Here is a 16,037-nt window from a genome sequence, read left to right on the forward strand (position 1 = left end):
GAAATACTTGGACTTTTTCTTGAATATTGACATTGTTTGAAGTCAGTCTGTACTCACCAGTATTCAGTTCATCTATGTTTTAATCTTCGGAGTGTCTTCACTTTTTATCATTCCGGGGATTCTTACATCCTTCAGGTAAATGCTGGCCTTGCACTTTCTCGTGTGACTGTATGCATGAAATGAAGTCTTTGCTAAATTTCATTCCACAGGATACACTAAGTTACACAAGTTGGCTTGTGTTTTCATTACTGGGTTTTGCTAGTTTTCCATCCTGCTGGTAGGAAGTAGGTTAAGAAGATCTGAGATAATGTTAGCCTGGTCACAAAAGGGAAACTAAACAGTAACAGATTAGGCAGAAAAGAAGGAGCCACATCAAAATCCAAAAAGTCAGCTGAAACCCATTAAAACTGGTTTGATAAATCTGTTTTGATGCTGTCATATACCAAAGTTGTAGACAGATTCTAATTGAATAATTGAAATTTGTGGACCTTCATAGAATATCCTTATTTTGTAAGCATTAGATGTCCAGGTATCTTTCATTCATGTAGTAGGTTTTTGATTTGGTCATGTTGGCTGACATATACGCCAAACATGGGAAGTTCTTTTTTTTTCTTTTATAAATGTAGTTTAGAAGAATTGTGACCCTTTTGGGTCCCTCTTTGATTATGCAGTGTACTGTGCATATAACCCTTCCTGTTTGTTGTGTGGGCGAATGGGAAATGCAAAGAAAATTATTTAATTTTTTTAGCTGATCTCTCTTGAGTATCACCACGTCTTTTTTCCACTTCAACAAGTGACCTCCTGGCTATATGAAAAACTGGGTTTAAGATAAAAAACACGACTTAGACTGGTAGTATTGATGGTAAATCAAATATGATAGTGATATCAAATGTAGTGCTGTTCAGTAGTGAAACAAAACAGATGTGAAAGCATGCAAAGTTGTGAGCCAGTGTCCCAGAGACACAAGGCCCTTTTTTAAAATTTTGTTCATTTTCTAATAAATATAGAAATTCAAATAGCACATACTGTAGAAGTGTATTTCTAGAAAAAATGCAACATTAAATTATGTTTTCTGCTCTGAAATACAGCTCAGTTAGCCCACATCTGTACAAAGCAAGTATAGAAAACAGGGACTAAAGCATATCCGTGCTAGTCCTGAATTTGCACGGAAGCAAAGGGGAATAGCCCTGGGAACTGCATTGAATCAGCAGTCATTGTAAATGAAAAAAAGGACACAGTTTTTTCTTTATTTTTCTGTTTTGGGGAGCAGTGTAGAATAGATGGTTCTGCTGGATTGTAAACCTCAAGGTTCCCAGCTCCCTATCTCTCTCCCTACTGCTGATTCATCCTATGACTTTAAGCAAGAAACTTAATTTGCCTGCACTCCAACTACAAAACATTTTGGAAACAACTGCATTAATTCTGCACTTGTGTTAGGTTTGATTCTCAGTGTGGGCACCAGTTCTTTAGAAATGTTTGTTCTATTCATGCTTGTAAAGCAATTTTCTGTGTCCTTTGGTTTCCTCCTAAATCCTAAACATATGGCTTTTAGGTTAACTGACCTGTATGAGTGAATGTGGCTGCATATGTGAGTGTGCCCGGGTGTGTCCAGGGTTGGTTGTTACCTTATGCCCATTACTTCAAACTTGAATTGGGTGTATTGGTATGAGAAAGCTAGCATACACATCTGGGACGAAACTGGAAATATCCAGAAAATGTCCATAGAGACATGAGGAGAATGTGCAAGCTGAACACAGGCACTGGCTTGGAGTTTCTCAAAGCTGAACTTGGAGTTTCTCAAAACTGAAATTGAAGAGTGGTTTAGTCAAGAGGAAATGAAAGTTAAATATATGCATTTATTTTGCAAAAAACAGCAAAAGTGTGTGTGATGTATACACACACTAGGGATTCTGAGTAAAAAAAATAAAGTAAATATTTGATGCAAGTTTTCTTCACTACTCATGTTATTCTGTTTGCCTCTATATACTGTATGTTACCTTGAGGCTTTACATGAATCTAATGAAATCAGCCTTGTACACTGGCTAATTTTTAATGGGGCATACAGTAAGGTAGGAAGCATAAATTCAAATAATTCAGTGTTCAACCAGAACAAATTTGTAAAAAATGAATGTGAAAAGTGTAACTATCTGATAGATGTTACAAAACCTTGCAGAATAAGCTGATACAAATTTAGATGTTGAGATGATTAAAGAGCAGTGGGATCAGATTTGATACTATACTTCATACAATTTTCTATCTTCTTCCTGAAAGAAGGCTGTTCTAATGATTATTCGATTAATGTAACTGCTTCTACTTTTGTTATGAATAAAATGTAGTTTACTGTTTATAAAAGAATAATATTTAGACATGTTGGGGCAGATGAACCATAAAAAATAATAACATTTTTTGGAGTCACAATTGTACTGCTACATATTTACATCACATCTCAAGTGGAATATTATACCTTATTTGTAATATAAAATTATAATAAGAAGTCAATCTCACTTGCATTAACACATTAAATCTTTCAAACAATGAGAAAGTACACAAGTAATATTAACAATATTTAAATAACAATAAAATTTCGTTTATCATTTGGTTTGTCTACTTATTGTAATTGTGGCAAAATGATCATTTACTTATTTTTTAAACATGTCAGAAAATACACACATAGCCTAACATTCAGGTGCATCTAGGGATTGATTTTAAATGTTTTAAAAGTTGGATGGTTTTGTTTTCTTTAACAAAGAGACATTTTTCTTTATTAAATATCTAGTCACATACTGTAGATGGTGTGACATATGATAGAGATTTGTAGATATAGCAACACAGCTTGCACTAAATACTGAGGATCTGTTTACTGACAGGATAAGCTATTGGATGTGTCAAAGAGAAATATGCTGTATACCAAATATACCATACAAGCTGAAATAACCTGTGTCGAACTAAATTTAAAACATTAAACTAATCCGTATTGCTCTGTTGTTTTAAGGAAGGGTGATGTGTAAAAGAGAGTTCCTTAGGGCTGGATTTGATCAGGATATTCTTTGATTATTAACATATTTACATGAAGTGTGTCTTAAAAATTATGAAGAAAAGTTAATTTGACATTCATTTTTGTATCGTAGTGCACCTGTTAAGCTTAGCATCCTTTGGCAACCCACACTGTTTATTTGTTAAAAACTTACAGATATCCTAAATATATCAGCACTCAACACAAAAATAAAATTTGCAAATGAAGGAATTTATTAAAATATGGTTTCCATTACTAATCTTCTTTCTTGTCTTGTCTAATGGTGATCTATCATATCCACTCTAAACCTTCAACTCTTTTATCTCCTCTGGATTTGTACTCCTTTCCCCCATTACTCTCTAATCAGTGTATTTTACCAGCATCCCAAACTGTGGACACACACCTTCTGAAGATTCCGATACTGAAAAGTTTGTTTTTTACTTTCTCTTCTTTTCAGAGTATAATTAACCTTTACATTTTTTTCTTTTTTGCAGATACTCTATGACCCATTTTCCTACAATGGAGGACAATCCCATTCAGAATTAAAAACAACAGAACATCTAACAGATCTCCTTAGTGGATAAATAGGAAGTTTCAAAAATAACTTGCAGTAGAAAACAAATCCTCATGTGTACAAGAAAGATACCTGCACAATAACCACAGGATGTATAACGATGTGGAAGCAACATTTAAAAGTGAAATTAGAATTGCTGAAAGGCAGCTAGAAAAAAATATAGACAAGCCAGGGAGGTTCCTTTAATGTTTTAAGTGTTAGATAACACTTAAAGAGGAAGCAAATATATATATATATATATATATATATATATATATATATATATATATATATATATATATATATATATATATATATATATATATATATATATATATATATATCCATCCATCCATCCATTTTCCAACCCGCTGAATCCGAACACAGGGTCACGGGGGTCTGCTGGAGCCAATCCCAGCCAACACAGGGCACAAGGCAGGAACCAATCCAGGGCAGGGTGCCAACCCACCGCAGTATATATATATATATAGTGGTGGCTCTGAGGCTGGGGATCTGCACTGCCAATTGGAAGGTTGCTGGTTCGAATCCCGTAAATGCCAATAGGGACTCTGCTCTGTTGAGCAAGGCCCTTAACCTGCAATTGCAGAGCGCTTTGAGTAGTGAGAAAAGCGTTACATATATGCAAAGAATTATTATTATAATATACTGTATATACAGTATGTATTAAAGAATTTACAGAGACAGAGAGTGAAGTGTTACTGGTAATAAAAGACTAAAAATTGATCAAAAGGACCAGACAAAGTTTACATAACATTGCAGGAAGAATGATTATATATAAAGCCTAGCAAAAGTTTTTAAGTGTTGCAGGATTACAAATAAAATTATGTATTCTTTTGTAATATGTAATTTGCACACTCACATATTCAAGAAGGAAATTGTAATGAACAAATACCTCTTTTGCCCAAGGATATCTTAAACCATAAAATATTGGATTATACTATATAACATGCTGTGTCATAATGTCAAAGTAAATTATGATTAGGCTTTATAGTGTACGTGGAAGGCTACATTTTGAATGCTATTTGCAGTTTTGGTATCCATATGAAAAAACAAATAACATAAAGACATAAAGTTTATACAAAAGTCAAGAGAAAAGCTTCCAGACTTATTCCAGGAGAGAAGGGAATGATCTGTGAGATGAGACTGAAGTGTACTTTTCTTTGCAGAGGAGTATGAGAAAGAAGAGATGATTTACCTCGTAAAATTATGAATGAAAAAAAAAACTGTGCCAACTCTACTTAATGTATGGAGTTTGCACATGCTCTCTAAATCTTCATAGGTTTTGCTTATAGGTATTCTAGTTTTCTTCTCACATCCTTTTTAGATTAATTGGGCGTGTGTGTGTGAAAAGATCCTGCGATGGATTGGTGCCTGGTATTGTTATGCTTCTTTTTATGTCTTTTTTGTTTAATCTAAAATTAATTTTTATGTTTAAAGTAGTTATTTTATGTTCATAATCTTTCAGTTTTGTATCATTTTTTCTCTCTGCTAAAGTATGTGTTCTGTTAAGTTTGTTGCGTTTTGTGGGTGGTTCCCAAATAATCAGGGCCATCTAGGAAATGGCCCAGTCCTATAAAGGCTGTGGAGGCCAGCAGTTCAATGTTAAAGCTTGTCACAAAAACGAGACATAAACAGATAAAGGTTTGGGGCAGCCACCAGTATAATATGGTATCCCGGCTGCAAAAGTCATTTTTTATCAAATAATTATTAATGAAGTGCATACAACTGAGTCCAGAACAAGACTGAGGGAAAAGGGAAAAAGGGCAGGCTTTTAAAGGGGAAGACAGGAAGTGAGGTCATAAGGATCGGGCACGTGTTCATCAATCATTGGATCAAGCCCGGACGTGACATCAGAGAGGCCGGAGCTGGTAAGGTCTACTTCCATTGGCTCGGTCCCGGAAGTGACGTCAAGAGAGCCAGGTGGAATCTCCTGGGAATGGTCTGCAGGAAAGGGAGAAAAAGAGTCAGTGCACTCTGCCACATCCCGCATGCCTCAGAACTGTACTTACTCAAGCCCTTTAGCTGCCTCCCATGCGCACGTGTGTGACAAGCTTTACACTGTTAAAGCTTGCTGTTGGTGAGTTCTTTCAGTGTATTGCTATTACTTATTTTGAGTAAATGGATTGAAGCCTTCTTTGCTATGTCTACTAGTTTGCCTATTTTAGTGCATTTGTGCTTTTTGAGTTTTTGCCTGTGAAGAGTATTTTCAAAAATAAATCTTTTTATTTATAAAGATTCTTTGTGCTTTAGTAACTACCCAAAGGTTCATGGTCACTCTTCCACTTGTAGGGCTTTTGTCATATTTTTTTAACTTTACTAGTTGTTTCGCTAGCTTCCTGTTATTGAAGCCTCTTCCAGCTGAAGCCAGCAGGTTGCCTTGGGGCCTGGCTGAAATTAAGGTTGCCTCTGCTAAGAAAGCCATAAAGATTTCTGGCCTGATTTCTAGACTTGTTTTGGAGGCCTCACTATATCTGGAAGGAACTCTAGATCATGACAGGTATAGTATTGGTTCCTGTATTGTTCTCCATGCTGCTTCTACACCCTTTAAATTAATTAAATGGTTTTGAAAATGTTAATAATAGCTTTTACTTTAAAATCAGTTCTTCAGCCAAGTGGTGGATTTACTGTTTGACCAAGGCCAAGTTCAATCTCCTACATATATTTTAATTGGGTACTTCAAAATAAAGTGCCAAGAAGAACGTAGTGATTTACACAATTCAAATTAATCTGAGATCTTGGACTAAAACAATCCAGGAATACACCAGCAGAGACTAAGGCTCCATCTACACTACTACGTTTTGATTGAAAACGCAGACATTTTCACCTTTCATCCACACTACACCAGCACTTTTAACCCTCAAAAAGAAATACTTCTGAAAATGCTCTCCAGAGACGCGTGAAAACAAAGACTTCTAAAAACATATACTCTATACATATTATATGACTCTTCCTTAATTGAATCCTTAATTGAATTTAAGCACTTTGAGCTACATTTATTTGTATGAAAATGTGCTATATAAATAAATGTTGTTGTTGTTGAATCCTGCTTATTACAATGTCTCATTTCCTAATTGATCACTCTTCACAGAAGAAAACATATTTTGACATAGCATTGAAATTTGTCCTATATATGACATTAAACTTCATCCCGCCCTGCAAGTGGTCCTCCAATTTGCAGGGAAATCACGGGGTTGGTGGCAGGATGGGCACTCCAGCTACCGTAAACAAAACTTCATGCACCTCTGAGACAACAGACAAGACTCTTTTCTGCTCTCCGCGGGAGTAGCTCTACTGCAGCCACCCATTGGAAGGCTGCTTACATTATGAGGGGGATGGAGGAAAGCCCTTGGGAGCCTCATCCTTGGAATAGTCAAAACCGCTGGAGAGCCAGTGGAGTCAGGTCTGTTGGGGATCGGAACTGGTGTGGTGCTGAGGCATTTCCTGCTAGATGGCAGCACTCAGGTCCAAATTTGAGGTGGCCCATCTGGATAGGCACGTGGAATGTCTTGTCTCTCCAGTATGATGATCATCTTCCGCTGCTGTTGGAGGAGCTTTATAAACTCCATATATCAGTGGCGGCACTGTCTGAGGTGCACAGACCTGGGACTGGCCAGATCTCTGTAGGTAGGTACACCTTTTATTGGTCTGGTTGCTCTGATGGCTGCCATACTAAGGAGTTGCTGTTGCTGTGGCAGAACGGTTCCCTCCAATGGTGTCTGACATCATTCCTTTCATTGAGTGTATTATGAGACTCAGATTAAGGCACTCTCTGGGTGCCTAGTCTGTTGTCTCAGTGTATGCTCTGACCACAATGAGTGGTCTTGGCGAGGGACACATTTTATTCTAAACTTTGCTCAGTGGTTGATGGGTGCCTGCAAGGTGACAGTCCTTTGGTCATGAGTGACTTCAATGCGACCACTGGCACTGACAGGGCTGGCTATAAGGATCTTGTCATGACCCATTGCTCGATGTTCCTTGACTTTACAAAACATCAGGGGCTGTGAATTGCTGGATCCCAGTTTCAGCACCCTGAACCACATCCTTGAAACTGGTACTCCAGTACTGGTGGTGCGGTGAAGGAAACCAATCACCATCTTGTGGGCAGAGGCTTTGACAAAACTGCAGGGTCTACAGAAGTGCCCAGTTTGTGAATTCTTACCACAGACTTGTTGTTGCTACTCTGAAGATCCATCTTAGGTGCAGTAGGCTACCACCTACTATGAAAATGAAGCTGGACCTGGCCAGACTCCAAGATCAGGCTGTTTCTAACAAGTTTGCATGTAGTTTGTGTGAGGAACTTACAGACTTGGGTGCAACTGCTGATTCTAATGTGATGTGATAGATCTTTCATGACGAAACCCTGAGGGTTTTGTGGTGTTACCAGTGTTTCCAGAAGGAGGTGTTTCATCTTGCACGGCACCCTAGATATCATCTAGATGAGTCACAGCGCATGGTTTGATGGCAACTCTGGTCTGTATTGGAAACTGAAAAGAATGGCTGTGAGGGCTCTGAGGGCAGATAAGAAGGCATTTGCAGGAGGAATCTGTGAACAAGTGACATACCATCTATGGTCTAGTGACCCTTACAGAGGAATTGAAGTATTATGTACATCCAAATCTGTTCCTCGGAGAGCTACCGTCAAGGGGGCTGACTCTGTAGTTGTGACCTGCTGGGCTGCCTACTTTGAGCAGCCATTTAAAGCTGATCCTCTGGCTAGGACATTGGATATATCTGAAACAACCGTTCTTGAGACTGATCCTCCAATTAGCTGTGAACCACCCAATCTCACTGAGATTGCACAAGTGGTGAACCACCTGATGGTAGGGAAGACTGCAGGGATCTGTGGTATCCGCCTCCAGGATGAACTTCTCCAGGCTGATGGTAAGGCTGTCCACCTGGCATCACAAGCAATCCTTGCTTCCATTTGTGAGACAGACGTCATCCCAACTGACTGGAAAACAGGACTTGTCATCCCTATCTGGAAAGGGAAAGGTGATTGCCTGGATTGTGGCAACTACAGGGGGATAACACTGCACTTGGTGCTGGGTAAGGTCTTTGCTTGGTTCATCCTCATTAGGATCCGTGATCACCTGCTCACCTACCAGCGACCTGATGCAGTCTGGTTTTACGCCAAAGAAGTCTATCATCGACTGCATCCTGGCACTGAGGGTTCTCATGGAGTGCAAAAATTACTATTGGTAGAGTTTCTTTGCAGCCTTTGTCAATTTTCATAAAGTGTTCGACTCAGTTGATTGAGCTGCCCTGTGGGATATCCTGAGACTTAGTGGAGAGCACGAAGGGTCATAAGGTCATTGGAAAGGGCTGTGTGGAATTTCTGATATCTTTGCAAAAGGATGAAGGTCCAAATCTTTAGAGTCCTGGTGCTCCCTGTTTTGCTATATGGTTGCAAGACATGGACACTATCCAGTGACCTGAGATGAAGGCTGGACTCCTTTGGTACTGTATTTCATTGGAGAATCCTTGGGTACTACTGGTTTGACCATGTGTCAAAAAAGCAGTTGCTCATGGAGTCCCAAATAAGTCACATTACCTGCATTGTGAATGACTGTCAGTTATGGCACTACGTCATGTGGTGCAATTAATTCCCAGAGGGTGATCCAGCTCACATGGATCCTCATTGTTGAGAAGGAGGAGGAGAAGGAGATGGGAGCATGCGTTGATTACAGCGCATTGCTGCACCCACCACACGAAAAACCACCCGGATTGGGACCCGAGTGTAGCCATGCAACGGGTGATACCTCAGCACCACACTGGAACAGTGTGAGGTTTTTTACAGTGACTGGAGCACCAATCCTGTCACCAACCCCAAAATTTTCCATTGTAGGTTGGAAGACCTGCTTGCAGGGCTGGATGCAGGTTAACGTCATACCCAGGATGAAGCAATTACAGGTTACGGGCCTTGCTGAAGGGCCAAGGGAATGCCCATATAACACCTGGCTGCTGCAGATGAATGGTCATTTCCGGAGGGTGGGACTGTACAGAGTGTCTGCCTGGGGGTTGCCAGCCAGGATCCCGAGCAGTTTTGTCGTGTGGCAACCTGCCTGACCTGATTTGACCTGGTATAGAAGACTTGCTTACCTGTATGCATTTTAATTGTATTTTGAATGATTTTTAGAAAACTTTGATTATTTACACTGCATAATAGAGTCAACAATTGTATATGATCCCAAACTGCATAAGCATGTTTGGTCAAACTGACATGACACGATGTTGCTCTGAAAATACATGTACAATGCATGCTGACTGTGGTCACTGCAAAAAGAATTATGAAAAATCTGAAGTTCAAGCTTAATTGGGCTTAAAATTGTGCCAAAGTTGCACATTCTATGCCTAATTAAAGACATCTGTGCTGTGGCCATGTTTAGTGTAAGTGGATGATTAAGTCAGATGTACTTTCAGTCATTTTAATATGAAAGAAAGTAATTTCGTAATTGATGTGTGAAAATGCTGCTGCGAAATGAGATCATTTAAAGAACTCTTTTTTTAAACAAAAATGTAGTAGTGTGGACGTAGCCTAAAACTCACAACCAAAGCATGTTTCCTCATTAAATGTTTCATAGTTGAACTTTCTGAAGCAAGCAAATTTCTTAAAAAATAAATGTCATTTATTAATGTAAACAGAACGTCTCTTTAGACAGTCAGCAAGACTGTAAGACCCAAAATCAGTTCTCAAATACTGTTTCAAGTGTCTGTGTACAGTTAGATATTTGGATGGCTTACACATCAAATAAGACAGGTATTTGTAGCTTTATTGTCTGGATTTATGCATTAAAAGGCCACAGTATGAGAGTGAAAGACCTAATTTCTGATTGTTACAATAATTCCAGAATAACTGTGTCCTCAGGAGCAGACACATCAAGTTGTGAGAAGACAGAGATTGCCGTCACGTGTGAGAGGCATCAACACGAGTGGCAGCCTAACTAGTAACTCTATCTGTGTTAATGACGTTTTTCTTTCTTTTCCTGCTTTTCTTTACTTTACTGTTTGTCTACTATGTGGGCAGTGCTTTTGTTTAAGTATGCTATGGAGATGATCTTTTTATAAGTGAGTGGTAGGTATTTTGTTTACAACAACAACAACATTTATTTATATAGCACATTTTCATACAAACAGTAGCTCAAAGTGCTTTACATATTAAAGAATAGAAAAATGAAAGACATAATTATAAAAAATAAATCAACATTAACATCGAATAAGAGTAAGGTTCAATGGCCAGGGGACAGAAAAAACAAAAAAAACTCCAGACGGCTGGAGAAAAATAAAATCTGTAGGGATTCCAGACCATGAGACCGCCCAGTCCCTCTGGGCATTCTACCTAACATAAATGAAACAGTCCTCTTTGGATTTAGGGTTCTCACGGAAGGGCTTGATGATGATGATGGTCACGTAGACTTCTTCCTTTTAATCCGTCCATCATTGTTGGAGCATCATGAAGCTTTGAGTAGGTGGAGGTGGCGCAGGCCACCACCACAAAGAAACCGGAAAAAGAAACAGAAAAGAGAGTAGGGGTCAGTACCGATTTTAGAGCCACCATGAATAGTTGTTATGATGAATTGAACATACAGAGTATCAGGATTAAAAGAAGGTTTAAAGTTTAGAAGAAGGAAGAGTTACTCCTACTCCAAACTACGAGACTGCCTGGCGGAGCACAGGTCATTCCAAATGAACTGAGGCGCAGGTACCAAGGATGCAGAGCTGGTACTAAGGTAAAGGCAAAGCTTGTGAACAAACACAGGAAATATAAACCATTTATTCCATGAGTGGTAATGGTGAATGTAAACTCACTGGTCAACAAGACGGATGAGCTAGTAGCACTAGTTAAAAACCACCAGGTTTATTAGGAGTGCAGTTTGTTGTGTCTGACAGAGACATGGCTAACAGACAACATTCCTGATGCGAACATGGACATTCTGGTGTTCACAACCGTAAGGGCCGACAGGGATGCCAAATGCTGTGGCAAAAGCAAAGGTGGGGGACTCTCGCTATTTATTACCTTCAGATGCTGTGACCTGGGGCATATAACAGTTAAGGAAACAATCTGCTGTTGGGAAATTGAATTGTTAGTGGTGGGATCTGCCCATACAACATACCCAGGGAGGTTTCTCATGTCATCGTTGTTGTTTATGTTCCTCTATGGGCGGATGCAGGGAAGGAATGTGACGTTATACTTGCAACCATTGTGAGACATCAGAAGCTACACCCAGAGGCTTTCATTACAATCTCTCACAATTTCAATCACACTACACTGGACTCGACTCTGAATTCCTTCTTTCAATATGTTGATAATCTCACCATCAAGAACAGGACAATTGACCTTCTGTATGGAAATGTAAGAGATGCTTACCAAGCCACTCCCCTTCCCCCGACGTGTAAATCAGACCATAATCTAGTTTACCTACAGCCTCAGTACAAGCCTCTAAATCAAAGACAACCCAGAACTACACACTCCTTCAGGAAATGGTCCCCTGAAGCTGAAAATGCTCGTAGAGACTTTTGAGTTTACTGACTGGAGTGTTCTGCAGGAAGCACATGGAGGGGATATCTAAGCTTTTGTATGGACACTGTTGTCCCTGTTAAAACTGTATGCTGCTTTGCTAATAATAAACCTTGGATTAACTTTGATGTTAAGGACCTTCTTAACAAGAATTGAGCCTTCAAAAACAAGGATTAGGCAGAACTGAGAGTGTACAGAAAGATCTCAAGGTTAGACTAAGAGAGGCTAAAGAGTCCTACAGGAAGAAGGTAGAACATCATTTGATGCAAAATAACATCAGGGAGGTGTGGGATGGTATGAAGACAATCACAGGCTATAAGCCAAGGAACAATTATACAGCAAAGCACCATGTGCAGAGAGTGAACAAGTTCATCTCTTCTACAACTGGTTTGACTGCCCCACTCCAGCTTTTCCTGTCACATACTCACTGGTCACCACCCCCTCCTTCACAGCTACTCACCCACCCCACCCCCAAGATGCCAGCATAGATCATGCAGCCCTCTCCCCCCACCAGCACTGCAGCACACCAAAAGGTGCTAACAGCCCTCCTGCTTCTCTGCCCCACTTCTCTCAACATCAAAATGTTGACCAGATTAGAGGAGAACTGAGGAGGCTGGGCCCGAGGAAAGCAGCTGACCCAGATAAGGTGTGTCCTTGACTTCTAAGTACCTGTGCTGCTGAACTTGCAAAAGTCCTTCAGCATGTCTTCAATCCGAACCTTCAACTCAGAAGGGTCCCTACACTGTGGAAGACCTTATGTCTTGCTTTTTCCCAAGAATGTTAGATCCAGTGAACTCAATGAATTCAGGCCTGTGGCCTTAACATCCCATATCTCAAAGACCCTGGAGCAACTACTTCTGCATCTCCTCAGACCACAGGTGAATCACACACTACATCCTCTGCAGTTTGCCTATCAAGAGAAGGAGGGTGTGGAGGATGCCATTCTCTACCTCCTCCACCAGACTCACTCGCATCTGGACAAAGGTTGTAGTGTTGTGAGGATCATGTTCTTTGACTTTTCCAGCACCTTCAACACCATCCAGCCTATTCTACTGAGGGACAACCTGTCTAGGATGGGAGTTGACTTGCTCCTGGTGAACTGAATTACAGATTACCTAACTGGTACACCTCAGTTTGTCAGACTGGGGAACTGCACATCACAGGCTGTAATTAGAAACACATGTGCTCCACAAGGGACTGTCCTTTCTCCTTTCCACTTCACCCTGTACACATCGACTTTAGCTACAACTCAGGGACATGACGCATACAGAAGTTCTCAGACACTGTTATTGTGGCGTATGCCAGGGGTAGACAGGAGGAGGAATACAGGGGTTTGGTGAATGACTTTGTGGGATAGTGTCGGTCAGACATTCTGCCGTTGAACACTTCCAAAACCAAGGAGACAGTCATGAACTAACATAGGTATAAACCTCCACTTTGACCTGTCACCATTGAAGGGGTTGATATGGAGTGGGTCAAGACCTATAAATATCTGGGATGCAGTTGGATAACATGCTGGACTGGTCAGAGAACATAAAGGATCTGTTCAGGAAGAGGCAAAGCTCTATTTTCTGAGGAGTTTGGGTTCCTTTAAGATATGTAATAAACTCCTGCAGATGTTCTATAAGTTGGTGGTTGCCATTTCTCTCTTCTATGCTGTGGTGTGCTGTGGGGTAGCTTGATAAAGAGAGATACTGATTGCACTAACAAGTGATCTAGTGAGCATGATCTGTGGTTGAAATAGAAATGGACTCTCTGGTGACAGTGGCATAGTTAATGACACTAGATAAGCTGCTATCTATTATGGACAATGAACATCACCCACTATACCCCACCATAAATAAGCAGCGGAGTGTGTTTAGTGGTAGGCTGCTATCACAGAACTGCCAAATGGACAGATACAAAAGATCTTTTGTCCGCAGAGCCATTAGACTCTCCATTAGACTCTTTAACTCTTCCCAACAGGAAAGGGGGATGGTTGGGTTCTCTGACCATAAGCTATATTATGTATATTAGCTATGCACTATATCTTATATCTCACTACTTGGTCAATACTGTATTACCCTATCAGCATCAGCATAAGCCATGTAACTCTATTTCATTTTACCTTAACTGAGTCACTTTAGTATTTGTCACTTTAATTTTATTTGCCAACTGTCACTTGGGTAATATTATTATTTCTCACAATTTCACACAATTCTCAGTGAACTGGTTTTATTGCATGCACCATCTACATTGCCTGAATTTGACTGTATGATTCCAAACCCAGTGTACTGTGATTGCATTATTTGTACAGTATTTGTTATTTGTGTATCTATCTATTGTGGCACGCGGCTGGGGGTGGTACCCAGCCGGGACACCCAGGAGGACTGGAGGAGGGCTTGCGCCTCCTCCAGACCACGAGGGGGCGACTGCCCTGGGTGCTTTGGGGACCACGGGTAGAGAGCATTGAAGCTCAGCCCTGTAGGGGCCCATGGTCACCGCCAGAGGGTGCCCCCATGCCTATGGAGCCCTGGACCTCAGCACTTCTGCCACACCCGGAAGTACTGGGGGTAAGAGGATCGGGGACACCCGGAGTACTTCCGGGTACGCAGCCAACATTTCCGCCACACTGGGGAGTGCCGGTGGAAGATTGCCGGGAAGCACCTGGAGCACATCTGAAAAGTGAGGCATTTGAGTGTGAGGCCTGGACTTTGGGGAGTCTTGGGGGTTTTGTGTGCACTTTATTACTTGTAGATAATAGTTGTAAATAAACATGTGGTGGTGCTTAAACATGTCTACCTGGTTGTGTCTCGTTCCACACTATCTATCTATCTATCTATCTATCTATCTATCTATCTATCTATCTATCTATCTATCTATCTATCTATCTATCTATCTATCTATCTATCTATCTATCTATCTATCTATCTATCATTACAGTATACACTATCTGTGTGATCCTGTTCTCCCTTGCATAAACATGCTGGTGAAGTCTTCTGAGCCAGAATACAGAGGGCCCAAGATGAAATCTTAACGTCAGCCACCAATAAGAGCATTTATTAGACAATCAGAGTGTCTTTATAGAATTTGTCCCAGGCTACCTATGGATCCTGCAAGGCAAAGAAAAGTTAATGCAGTGGGCAACAAATTCAGTTCAAGTCAGCTAAGTCAAGATATTTAGTATTGAAAAAGGGAAAAGTGTTAAGACAAATATTCAATGTATCTCAGAAAAGCCGATCAAGAGTGTAGGGAAAGTTTTTGAAATCTCACTGAAGGATGTTGTATTTATGCACACAACCTACACAGAGATGGACAGCTGATTGAAAGCCACAGACTGATCTGGATTACCAGGGAAGTTTATGGCTTAGCTGTATGAGCATGGCTATCTTCCTAGCTCCTCTGGCCACTTCTCGTCTATTAAGTACTGATCTCTGCAGTCAGAATCCTGGACTGGACAGTGAGCAGCCATCTTTGGAGATGGCTGGGGCTACTAAAGAGCCTAAGCAGTATCACACTCTATGGCCATAGCAAATTATATCTGCCTCTCAAGTCCTTGGAAAAGGAGTTCAAGGTCATGAGGACTAGATACATGATGAAGTATACTGGGTCTCAGATGATCCAAATTAAGCCACAACTGGAATAAGAGCAAAAACAGGAAGAAAATGGAGGGTAGAGAAGACAGTTTTACAGGATGGGCAAGGCTGAGCCAAAGAGGCTGGCAGGGTAGTGACAGGAGGACAGGCTGGACTAGATTCCCTTGAGAATGCTCACATTAGAAGCATTAAGGGGAGTGAGGAGAGGAAGTTGGTACACCACAAGGTGAGAGCAGCAGTTGAGGAGGAAAAATCATGTAGGGCAGTCATAATGAGACAACAAGGAGTGTGGACTAGATGGAAGAAAGCTGTTCAGAGGTACATGACCCAGGCTGGGATATGGAAATAATAAATAATAAA

The sequence above is a fragment of the Polypterus senegalus genome, chromosome 5 (genome assembly GCF_016835505.1).
Source record: "Polypterus senegalus isolate Bchr_013 chromosome 5, ASM1683550v1, whole genome shotgun sequence".
NCBI classification, from domain to species: domain Eukaryota; kingdom Metazoa; phylum Chordata; class Cladistia; order Polypteriformes; family Polypteridae; genus Polypterus; species Polypterus senegalus.